Here is a 13731-nt window from a genome sequence, read left to right as displayed (position 1 = left end):
GTTGGGGAATGGCGGCATCACCGAAGACGCAGGAAACCCAGAAGTTATGATGGTGCGGTGGTGGAGAGTAGTGATGGGGATAGAAAAACACCTCCCCCCCCCCCCCCCCCCGCCTTTATTGTCAATGGAAAGCAGCTATTTTATTGTTTGCAATACACGCTTTTGTAGGTTAATTCCCTGAAGAAACCAGAAACCCTGATAGAGTGTCTTATGGCACAGTGAGTGGAAAAGAAACTGAAATGCCAGAGAAATGTTTGTTATTAAAAGAACAGGAGCCCTGCATTAAAATTAAAAAATACATTGTTGATTGTAGTCAAAGAAAAATTAGGATTATTTCTTCACCATGTTCAATATGATCATAACTCTTTACAAATCCTTTCTGGTGCAGAAAGAACTAATACACATCTCAGATCGGAAAGTCTCTTCAGTTCTACACCAAGTGGTATCAGGACTTTTAAAGAGAATGGGCACAGGATCTCAGTGAGTATAAAGTGCACTTTGGGTTTCCAAACTAGGAAGTGTGCTTCAACAACCTAAGGAAGTGAGCAAACCCAGTCCCAGGGCTAGCTGCAGGTCAGCAGACATCAGCAGGCATCCCTCATTCTATACAGTGGGTAAAAATAAGAATAAGAGAAAAATCAAGCCTAAAGTTCTCGACAGCACATCACTACCCTCCCTCCTTCACCATCTAGCATTAGGATCTCTGGGTTCTATGAGATAAACAATGTATAATTCACAACTCCGCATTTAGCTTTTCAGCCACATCCAATCTGATAATAGTTGGATGGATGCAGTTCTTCTTTAGCATTCCAAATCTAAAGGCTGAATAACAGTGTCTTTGCACTTTCTCACTTACTTTGCACCGTGGTTATAAATGGTTTCTCTTTTTTCCAGTTTCCTTGCTGGACAACATAATTGCAATCTATTTCAGCCAAATAAGTTTGCAATTTATATTTTGGGAAATATTCTTGCTTATCGTTAAAATATTGCCCAGAAAATGACCACTCAAATAGCCTCCTACTCATTTATCTTTTCCTTTTCTAAGCAGAAAACAAAACTCTTAGATTCCTTGCACAACTGTAGAAAGTAAAGGTAAGTTGACAGCTGTAAGATCAGTGATTAATTTTAGAGCTTCAAGATGTGGAATCTAAATAAGTGTTGCAAAGGCCTTGGTAATAAGATATCCTTTTCGTAAGCACTATTATTTTAATGAGAGAACATGATTTTCACATGAATTTAAATAAGCAGCTTCTGATAACAGTTTGCTATCTGGAATTGGGGGATGGGGTTGGGTGGATAGAGGCAGCCAGGATAAAAGAGTGACTCTGTTCACTTTTTTGTGTGTGCCTTGTTACTTTGTATCTCTAACTTCTTCCCACATTGTGTCACCAGAGACTGTAGAACCCTCTCCAAGTGCCAAGTCTGTCAGAATTGAAAATAATGAAAGATACTGAACAGAGGATTCAGATAGTGGTGACTCTGGCATTTTTTAAAGTTCCAACACAACTTTAGTCTTTCCATTGTTCTACATTTAGATAAAATTTTTTTGAAAGGTGAAAGAAAATAAAGTCTTATTTGGAAGTGACAATTTCAAAACACTTTGGAAAAACATGCCAATGTGCTGATATCCAAGTCCACTGGCTTCCCCTCACACTACTTCTCTTTTCACACTTAAACTGCTTATCACTGTGGAAAGAGGCATTCACATTTGAAAGAAGCTACAGTGATGTGAAAATAAGTAAAAAGCAATTCCTAGCCTGGGAATCGAATGGAAATAATATAGGATCTTTCAATTGTAGACACTCAAGATCATGAGCTGTTAGACAATAAGAAGTTTCAATAATCTGAACATCATCCTGAATAGATGTGGAATGATGCCAGCAAACAGGAGGACGCAAAGAATTTGGCCCAAGTAGTAAGAGGAGGATAGAGGTGTGAGCAGCCCATTCAGGAAAAGCCTCATCAAAATAAATAAATAATGATGATAATAACTGAGGTGTAGTCTGAAGCATGAGTAGGAATTGGATGATTGGAGAATGATTCAGACGGCACTGCATGCAAGAAGATGGAACATAAACAAAATCAGAATAGTCTCCATGTCAGGGCCAAGGAAAGCATTTGGCATGTACAGAGCAAAAGAGCACATGTGATACCATAAGAGCCAGGAGACAGAGAAGAGAAGGGGCCAGGGTTGGGGGAGGCAGGTTTCGGGGGGACAGAGTACTAGGGGATGTTCTTCCAAAGGCCGATTGGAAACTACAGACATTTCTATGACAATGATTTTACAATATATTCTAGATGAACTGCTACTGCTGCTGCTGCTGCTGCTAAGTCGCTTCAGTCGTGTCCGACTCTGTGCAACCCCACAGACGGCAGCCCACCAGGCTCCCTGTCCCTGGGATTCTCCAGGCAAGAACACTGGAGTGGGTTGCCATTTTCTTCTCCAATGCATGAAAGTGAAAAATGAAAGTGAAGTCGCTCAGTCGTGTCCAACTCTTAGCGACCCCATGGACTGCAGCCTACCAGGCTCCTTCATCCATGGGATTTTCCAGGCAAGAGTACTGGAGTGGGGTGCCATTGCATTCTCCGATTCTAGATGAAAGAGAGACGCAAAAATTATTTCATCAATGAAGAGCTGGATCATATGTGTTTTAGGAAATTACTGATAACATTGAGCAGTGTTTCTACCTGTGGTTTAGGGCTTACCTGCTCCTAAAGTACCTGGAATTAAAAGTAGCACATCACTTCTGCCCACCATAGACTCATGGAATCTGAATATCTGAAGTTGGAACACATGAACTTGCAGTGTGACAAGCTCCTCAGGTGATCCTTTTGATCCCTGACGTCGGGGAACCACTGCTGAGCGTGAAGGAGGGAAAATCCGGGGCAGAATGGTACAATGTGAAGGCGTTTGTGAAAAACTAAAGTAATAAGAACTGAACCAGAATCCATCTGACAGAAAGAGGAAGATACACGATGCAATTAAAATACATGTTCGAGGTGAAGCACATGGTATTCCCTAAGGGAAAATGGATTTGGGTGCTGAAGAAGACGAAGATGACTAAGACATTTGCAAGACTGAATTCCCCTCTGTTCAGTTGGACTTAAGGTGAGTGTCTAACATGTTTCTGATCATGTGCTAGACACTGAAGGCAAAAAACATGGATGGGGCACCCTTTAGAATAATCCAGAGTCACATCAATAAATTATGCAATTATTAGGTAGAGGAGAGGGGACAACAGAGAATCAGATGGCATCGCCGACTCAATGAACATGAGTTTGAGCAAACTCCAGGAGATAGTGAAGGGCAGGGAAGCTTGTTGTACTACAGTCCATGGGGTTTCAGAGTCAGACATGACTGAGCGACTGAACAGCAACAACACGTAGAGTATCTTCATAGTACAAGATAGAGGAGTGGGTGTATCTCAAGTTAGGAATTAAAGGGAACTTCCTTGGAGTAGATGGCAACTGAGTGGCACCTGGAAAGATGTGTTTTCAAGAACAGAGTCCAGAGAAGAGAGATTAAACACGAAAAGCATGCTTTTTGGAGGAAATAACATATCTCCATTACTAGCACATGGATTTGGAGGCAGTGTCAAGGCATGTGGCAAAGAGAGGACAGGAGGGTTAAGGAGGAGCAAGGTTATAGTGAATTCTGTAAGCTATTCTACAGAGCTTGGACTTAAGGGTGATGTGAAGCAGAAGAGAGACACATTCAGTTAGCATTTTAAAAATATTATTTTGACATAGTTAAGTGGGTAGGGTAAAATGAAAGCAAAAACACCAATTAGGAGTCAAGAGACCATTTACAATCCCTTTGCAAAAGGATTATCATGCAGAGATATAAGTGGGGCTCTTGAACCAGACTATCCTGGCTCTGTTACTCTTAGTAAAATTCTAGTAATAACAGATCTTATCTCATAGGGATGTTGTAAGGATTATATGAGATTTGGGATAGTACAGATAAAGTTAAGTCTAATGCTTGACACATTAAAGCCATTCAATACATTGTTTTATCTTGATCTTTATGAGAGATCCAGAGGGTCTCATAGTGAGCAGTGATGGTAGAACTACAAATCACAAAAACGTGAGTGGGTGGGACTGGCAAGTGGCTTCATAGATTGGTCATGAGGAATGAGGTAGATACATATGTCTAGGAGGCCTTTCAATCTGTGGCTTGAGTGAGGAGGCAGTCAGCACTGCAAAAGAGATTTGAGAAGAGAGAATGGGCGTAAGATACAAAATTTTTATTTGAGGTTTGCATAGATGAAGTGAGCTGGTGGAAAGTCAAAGGCAGATGAACTATGGAGACAAAGACCTTGACTGGTGTTGTCCTTTTGGAAATAATTTCCTCTGCAAATACAGGTCACCCCTGCATCCACAGAGGCTGAACCCAGTGATATGAAGGGGTTGACTGTATTCATTGTGCTTCTAATTTTATGTCAGGGACTTGAGCATTCACATATTTTGGTGTTCAAGCAGCTCTGGAAAAATCCCTGAAGGATGCTGAAGTAGGGATGACTGTAATTAGTATAAAAAACAAGTACATTCATTCATGTAAGCAAAGTGTTGGCAGAAAGATCAGTTGGCCAAGGATGAAGCCCTAGTGTACGCCAGCACAGGCAGACCTCAAAGATACTGCAGGTTGGTTCCAGACCACCACAGTAAAGCACCTATGGCAGTGGAGCAAGTCATGCAGACTTTTTGGTTTCCCAGTGCACGTGAGTTATGTTTACACTATGCTCTATTCTATGACGTGTGTGAACGCATTGTTTCAAAAAGTCAAATGCCTTAATTAAAAAATTCTCTATTGATTAAAAATGCTGAAACAGTTAACAATAGTAACAATGAAGATCACTGACCACAGATCATCACAACAAATATAACATTAATGAAAAAGCTAATGTGAGAATTACCAAAACGTGACACTACCCAGAAGTGAGCAAATCCTGTTGGAAAAATGGCACCAACAGACTTGCTAGACTCAGGGTTGCCATAAACCTTCAATCTGTAAAAAATATAGTGTTTTCAAAGCAAAATAAAGCAAAGTGCAATGGAATGAGATGCATCTGTATTTAAAAGACAGGCAAAACAGAAGAGCAAAGAACTAAAAGGATTAGCATACTGGAAGCCAAACTTCTGAGTTTCACAAACAGCTTATAGTCAAGAATGCATTCAATAAAAATACCCAATAAGATATTGACTGAAAAAATGACAATTGGGTTGGACGACTGAAGATTTTTAATAACTTTGGTGGTGGCAGTTTTGGTGAGTAACTGGTCTGCAAATAGGATTAAGATAAAAGAGTAAATAGAAAGTGAGGAAGTAAAAACAGTGAATGTACTACTAGTTTCAAGAAGGTAGGCTAAAAGAAGGGACCCCTAGAAAAGCAGAAAGCGAGGTGTAAATGAGTATTACAAAACAGAAGAGGCTCATAAGATTTTTCTCTCCTGTGTTTAGCTGACTAGTGATACAACTTATTTTCAAAGGCATGTAGGGAATCAAATATGGGATATGAAAAAAAGGTGGGGAAATAACAGCTTCTGTTTAGGACATGGAGGGATTCAAGTGTAGATATATTCAAGCTGAAAGTTAGATATAAACGCCCAGAAGGGAAGAAAGGTTTGAGACTGCAAATTGAAGAGCATTAGTAGATTTGGTAGTAGCTTAAGACACTGCAGTAGATGAAACTGTCCAGACGGATCATAAACAGTGAGGGAAACTTCAATCTCTTAAGTAAAAAGTTCTTAAGGCAGGCAGAGGATGTTTAATTATCAGAATTCATTGAGTAGAAGTAAATATTATTAATATAAAAGAAAGGTGAAGGGTGAAGAGAGAGAGTTGGAGATGAAAAGGGAGCTGAAAATTTCAGGGAGAGGACAATCAGCCAAAAGAAAAAAAAAAAGGTAGACTTTGGTGAAAATTAAAAACGAAAATGGCTTTTCCAGTTAATGGAAAGACCACAGGACTGGGACTCTCCTCTCAGAAAAATCCTATTTAGAGCTGCAAAATTCTTTGGAGCCTATCATTTTACAGTTAGAGAAAGTCAAAAGCATTAGTGACTTCATTATGTTCACACAGTCCAGGGCAACAACAGGAAAATTATCCGAATGATCTTGCCTTATACAAAGAAAATATTAGAAATAATGCATGGGAGAAAGGTTGCAGGAAATCTGTTATTAAAGTGTTTGAGGTTGATTAGAAGAACAGAATAATCCAAGAAAATATCTTGAAGCACCATGAGTTGTTTTCAGGACAATTACTGGATTTTGGATTTGAAAATAGTCACAGTAGGTTGCACAAATTAATTTGCTATATTTTAACTAATATCAACTAAATTAATATATATTGAATTTGAAAGTGTAAGCTTATGTAACCAGTATAAAAGTTAGCATGCCTGAGTTAATCAAAAAGTGCTCATCATAAATTAGAAAGATTTTATTCAATTGTTACACAGTTATCAAAGGAAAAGCAAAAAATAGATTATAATTATGCCTTGGGTGTTAGGATTGTCCAATGCTATTTAAAACATACTCTCATACTCATTCTCACTATTACCTCTGGAACATTTCTCCATTTTTAAAAACAAACTATACTACTACCATTACTTCCTAGTCTTCCATTTCTCTTGCCAAAAGACAGTCAAAACAAGCCAAGAGTTCATCTTAAAATCTAAGGAAAACATCCCAAAGCTCCGAGCAAACTCTGAGCAACAGCATATGGGGCTGGAGAGGGTGGGGGAGTGAAGGGAGTGTTTTGGCTGAAACAGAACCAGTATCACAGTCCCTTGAAATAAGTTTTTGAGAAATATTTCACGTATCTACACAAGTACACATTTATATACTTAAGTGCACTCACATTCACACACACACAAACATAAGAGATACTGTGTCAGGACACTATCCAACTGTGTTTTCTTGAATAGGAGGCTTCCATCTTTAACATGCAAGACATTGGGGAGCTTGTTCAAATCCAGACTTAGTAAATCTTAGTTCAAATGATTTAGAAAAACTAGCACAGGACTTGGGGTTCTGCAATTCTGACAAGTTCCTAGGCAATGTCTTTGCAGACTTGACAATATTTTGTATGGCAGAGTTCCAGAATACATAAATTTTTTTTGAAAAATTAATATAGATATGTTGACAAGCATTAATATATTAAAACATCAGATGGTAAAATAATATAGGAATCATAGCTGAATCGATACAACCTTTTCTCCAGTAAACTTCAAGATAAACCTAAGGCTCCTACAAACTAGTTAGACAATATTTTATTACCCTAAACCTGCCTATTCTTGAAGGTATATGAATTTGCAAGACAAATTCATCATTGTGTGAACTCATTGCTCTTAAAGCTAAATCAAGTTTTTAAGCATTTTATAATTGACTAATTTGCATTATTAACTATTTCAAGGATATGAATTGTCTGCCCAATATTTTATGTTCTTTCCTGGCAAAGTAAATACCTAATATTATTTAGAAGAGAGAAGACACTGTTCAACACTGGTGTGTATAACCTAACATCTCTTTCTTTTTATTTTAGATGTGTTATATAAGTGATCACTACAGTTGGATGGTAATTTCTCAAGATATCTGTGAGGTGGCCAATTTATAACTATCCAAGGAGATTTGCAACCTTAACAAGCATAAGAAAACCATTGTAAAAGCAAACCTAAGACTTAATACAAAAGAAATTTGTATTTACAAGTTTAGAAGTTTATCTAAAGATGAAAAAGTAATTTTCTTCATTTTTGGTGAATTAGTTTTAAATATAAATTAACCTTTTTGGAGTTTTTTTTAGTATATTGAGTTTTGGTTTGGTAAAACAAGAGCAATATGGTTAATTGATTGAAGGAAATTTGTTTTAATGGTGTCATAACTGAAGCTATATTCATGGCTTAGGTAAAAATGTAGGTGCATCTGGAGTAGCTTTTAATAAAAAACAAAAGGTGGTAAAGTATTGGTAAATGTTCTATAGAAGTATATTTTGAGAACACATGGCTTCAATTTTGTTTCTCAAGTATCTTGTAAGCCTGAACATAAAATAGCATTACTCAATACAGAAAAATTAACTGATTATGTGCTTGTCTAACCATAGTAGTCAGTTCAGCTGGGATCCGGAAAAATAATCCATATTAAGTCATAGGGATCTTATATTCAACAGTGTCAAACATTTGTGATTTTTCACGGATGCTCTGGTTTCCATGAGTGCCCAAATAACCTCACCTGCTTTTCTAATTTGTCTCCTCGATTGTGCTATGGGTCAGTGATCCCTATTATGTCATGTCAATACAGTGGTTAAATAATGATAAATAATTTAAAATGTGGCAGGTAATCCGCATCTTAATGTCAATCATCTTTACCTGTGCAGTATTCCCCTAGTTAAAATGGAAGTTACTTTCACCTCAAACTTTAGCCTTTATATATCAAATCATAAATTTAAAAATATACATTTTAGAGAGGTGAGTGAAACTCAAAAGCTAATTAAATTGAAAAAAATTCAAAGTAAAGTATAATGTACTTTAAACACTTAAATAATTACAAATATACTGATGCTTTTTCTAGAAAAAAATTAAGCTCCCCACCAGTTATTAATTACAACAATGAAAGATTCAAAATGTGCAAGTTATATTATTATTTCAAATCTGTTCACTTTGCAGTTTCTCTAAGTTAGTTTAGGCTTAATGTTCAATATTAAAAAAAAAAAACAAAACATTTGCATAAAGCAAGCCCCAAGTAAAAACGTTGATTTTTTTTTTTCAATTTACTTTGCAGGACAAAAGCAGGAATAAATTTACAAGTCAAGTTCATATATAGGAAACCTGGCTATTGGAGGTACCATCGCATCTAAGCGCTTGGAGTGATGGCAAGTGCCAGCACTCACTTCAGTCGATTTCATGAAAGATTTTTTTAATTGCCAAGGCCCTGGTTTAGGAGGGTTCGATCCCCTGGAGCAGGAAATGGCAACCCACTCCAGTATTCTTGCACGGATAATCCCCTGGACAGAGGAACCTGGCAGGCTACAGTCCATGGGGTCGCAAAGAAACCGGTACAACTGAACAACTGAGGGCACACATAAGGCCAAGTTTTAGGAAACTGCTATAGTCATGCTGTCCACTAGAGGGCTCTGCAGAAGCAGCAGCCGCTGCAGCTGAAGATTCAGGTGTTTAGATCAGCTCCTTGATACAAAGCCCAGAAGCCTTCACAAGAACTAGCGCAACTTTATTTTTAGATTTAGTTTAATTAGTTTCCTGATTGGTACTAATTAAGACGGGTTATGAATGCCAACGTGTTAGTTTTACATGATCACATAACATTCTTTTACTTACCTTATCTGGACCCTGTGCTGAGTTCATCCCTGAGGAATCAAGAAAAGAAAGTGTCGCATTTGATGCTTGGTTCAGAGACATCTACCCCATTTCCACCCTAAAAAGCATTAAGATGAGTGATACAATTTTTTAAATCATTCTCTTTATGCAGTGTTTTCCTATTAAATTTCTCTATTATGATGTATAATGATAATGACATGAGTGTAAGAATTATAGTATATGTAGATATTTTCTGCAAAATACGTGATTTAGTAAAATTTACTAGGAAAGATAAGGAAATATGGTAAAACTACCAATGAAATAAACAAAATCTCCAAAATGGATAGTCATTACCCAAGAAGTCCGCTTAGGCGTGTGGCAGAGGAAAGACAGGGGCTTACCTGTATCATTTATGGTAAAGGTATTGCAGAGAGCAACCACCACAAAAACTAAATAATTTGGACTTAGCATTTTAAATTTAAACGTGTATAAGTTTAAAAAGGGATTAAAATAAAAAATGAATAGATTAAATGCCCTAATCTGTTCTGGGTAGCAATGTGTCTGATGTTTCTGAGAATGTGTCATGCTTTCACTAGTTAAGTGATTCAATCCATCATGATTTTCAAGAGAGACATGAGAGACTCTTTGAATAAGCATATCATTTATCATATGGATGAGCTGTGGAGGAGACCATGCCTAACTTAGAAAAGCTAATCTCTTTTTCTACCTTTCCTGTACAACTTTGAATTATACATTTTTAATATCCTTCTGAATGGAAGTTTGCAAAACTTCTATAATAATTTAACAATGTCCTTAACAATTTGCTAACTCTGCACTATATTGACAGGTTGCTGGAGACCCTTCACTGATGGAGTGATATGCCAAACTTAAGAAATATATACTATATTAGGATAGGCTTGATGGTGTCCAGGTACTGTGTTGTTAGAAACGCAGGGACACTTACAGATGCTAAGTAGCCTACAGACCATTTGTGAACAATTCCTGAGAGTTCAGAAGATGACTTCATCCAAAACAGTTTGTAATTAAGCAAATGCAGTGTAAATTATGGGAAAGCTGAAGTTTTGGTCTGCTTTGTTCACAGTGTCTTCATAGCATTTACAACAGTGGCCAGCACATAGTAGGTCTATAATGAATATTTGTTGAATGAATGGAAATGTAAACTTTTGGTTTTTTTAATTGTTCTGTTTTGTCCCTTATTTGGGGTTCATTTTATGTCAAACTTCAACACTCTACCTATTAGCTTGCTTCTTTAATTTTCCTTTTCAAACAGTTTAACACAACCCAAATGTAGACAGAAGGAGTAACTCATATAGCAGTGTATTAGTAAGACATATCATTGTGTCTGAATAAATTGATACATTTATTTTATTTTTGATAGTAAACTTATATGCCTGACCCTTTAAAAACATAGACAACTGAGTTGAGTCAACAGTATTAAGAACTGTTTAAATGGACTATTGACCCTAGAGGAATAACTAGAAAATATTCTTCAGTAATAAATAAACAATGATTTTTCCTTTATATCCATTGAATTTGTTTAGCAATCTTTATGTTAACATCTTTATTATCATTCATAACAAATTTATTTTATACAGAGACTTTCAAAGAGTTTTAGAAGCAAAATAAAACTCAATTTAATAAAGTGGTGCAAATATTTTCAATATGTAAAATTGTTCTCTTTACTTTTCATTTTTGAAACTTAAAGTCCCTGAAATGCAATATTTTATTTGGCGGTTTTTTTTCTCCCAAATAGGAAGAAGAGCATTCTTACACCTTTAAATTCCCAACAAACCAAATGACAGAGAGCTCTGTCTTATGGTTTCATAAATAATAAGTATATAACTCTTATGTTGGAGAAGGCGATGGCACCCCACTCCAGTACTCTAGCCTGGAAAATCCCATGGATGGAGGAGCTTGGTGGGCTGCAGTCCATGGGGTTGCGAAGAGTTGGACATTCACTTTCATGCATTGGAGAAGGAAATGGCAACCCACTCCAGTGTTCTTGCCTGGAGAATCCCAGGGACGAGGGGAGCCTGGTGGGCTGCCGTCTATGGGATATGACAGAAGCGACTTAGCAGCAGCAGCAGCAACTCTTATGTGTGAATATTTTAAATGACTGCAGAAGAAATCAAATACTATATTTAGTCAAATTTCAATTTTTAGACTGCCTGGAAAAAAGCTATTTAATGTCCACAAAGTTTACTTTGCATCTTTAATTAATTGTACCACGTGTAAGTCATCTTCATTTTAGAAGCATCAATATTCCTCAAACTAGCAATACTATTATTTGCAAAGTAACTTATGGAATAGAATGACTCTAGCATCTTATTTATAGAGAAAGCCTGGTTGGCAGCTGTAAGATTTAAGGTCCTTATTTGTCCTCAGACAAGTATGTTATAGGAAAAGATAGTGACACCCAGGTCCCTCTGTGTTGCTCTGCCCCTTGTGTGGCAACTCATGTCTGGTAGATAGTCTTTTATTTGTTAATTTTCCTAATCAATGTACAATTATCAGAATATCCTTTTGTAGTCATTTACATTTTTTATTAATCTTAAGAGTAGAAGGAAAGAACCTAGAGAAAAAATGATCATTATTTGTGAGGTTTAAGAGAAAAACCTAGCCCCCTTTATCTTTATTTATATATTTAATTATTCAAGAATAATCAGGATTAACTCTGGGTAAAGAAAATTTCAGGTAGGACTGAAAAGTCCTGGAAAAGAGCCTGATGCTGAGAAAGACTGAAGGCAGGAGAAGAAGGGGACAGCAGAGGATGAGATTGTTGGATGGCATCACCAACAATGAACATGAGTTTGAGTAAACTGCAGGAGATTGTGAAGGGCAGGGAAGCCTGGAGTGCTGCAGTCCATGGGGTCACAAACTGTCGGACATGACTGAGTGACTGAACAACAACAAGGACTGAAGTCAGAAGTCAGCCTGTTTAACACAGGTTCTGAATATTACAGAGAAGTTATCCAACTTGGAAAAATGAGTTTCTATTACCTTGATGCTTCTTTGCTTCATGGAGCATCGCAGTCCTGGAATTAAAACAGAGAATGATGTTTCAATAAAACCTACTAGAGGAAGGAATTCTTCAAAGAAATCTTAGGCCATAGAAATATTGAAACATACTTCACTTGATTATATTACAGTAAAATAAACAGAACAATTTAAAAAGAAAAACAGAAAGGTAGACATAGATTCTAGTTATAGAAAAGTCAGTCATTATATTCCCTAAATCATTCTAACATTCAAACTAAGTTCTAATAACTATATTTTTTTCTCAATAACAAACTCTAGAAATCAGTAAGTCCCTAGAGAAATGGAGTAAGTACAGTTCTGAGTGACAGAAATGATTATCCAATCTATTTGATCACATCTCTTTTCATCTTACTTTGTGTATGAACATTTAATAAATACTTAGAAGTTAATACATGAACTCATTCTCACAACCTTTTCAAGAGATCTTCCTAGGAATAAAATTTCCATCTGTACTTCCTGACTTAGCTGGCAAATCAGCTAACGTATCTGAGGAAGAAGGCTAATAATGCTGCCTAAATCTGTCTTATTGCTTCCGGAATGACTTTCAGAGCAAGGTGGACTGGATACTTACACACTCGTAGGCAGCAACTAGGACAAAAGTGAGAATGAGAGGAAACGTTCAAGCTTAGGACATGCAGAAGGCATGCACTCTTTAAAGCAGATTCAATAACAGGACACAATTAAAGATCAATACATTCATTTTATTTGTGATTTACATGGAGTAATTTTTTCTAATGCCTAGTGATCCTCTGTTCCAAAGATGGCAACTGAAAGTAAATGGAAAGGGAAAAGCAATGGCATATTATAAAGTTTAATGAGTACAAACATCCTACCTTTGATAATTATTACCTGTCTTAGTAGCTTTAACTTACTTTCCTGAGGACAAAACTTTAACTATGAAGAACTACAATTGTTTTCCAGAACTAGATATTCCTTCAAGAATATATAGTTTCTGATATTGCTTCAAGAATATCTAGCTCCTTCAGAAATTCAGTATTTTTAAATTTAAAATTAAAAAGGACCAACTGAAGTTAGATATTAAAAGAATATGCTAATCAGTTAAATGTTTATTTGTAATTTGAAGTTATGCTATTAGTTAATATTTCTTATTGAGGTTCTAAAACAGCTAAACTGAATCAAAATATATAATATGAAATATATCAATTTTAAGTTTGAAAGAGGGTGTATCTATGTTTTGGGAAAGAGAGTATTACAGATTCACCCCTTCAAAGATATTTCTGTTAGAAAATGGAATGCCAAGATTTTCTTAAGCAAAAAAGTCTAGAGGAAGACTGTAATTTTGAATATTCCTCTTAATCAGGTCCTTGGAAAGACCACAAATAGTTATTTCAATATTTGAGCTG

The sequence above is a fragment of the Ovis canadensis genome, chromosome 1 (genome assembly GCF_042477335.2).
Source record: "Ovis canadensis isolate MfBH-ARS-UI-01 breed Bighorn chromosome 1, ARS-UI_OviCan_v2, whole genome shotgun sequence".
Taxonomy (NCBI): domain Eukaryota; kingdom Metazoa; phylum Chordata; class Mammalia; order Artiodactyla; family Bovidae; genus Ovis; species Ovis canadensis.
This window is presented reverse-complemented; position numbering follows the sequence as displayed.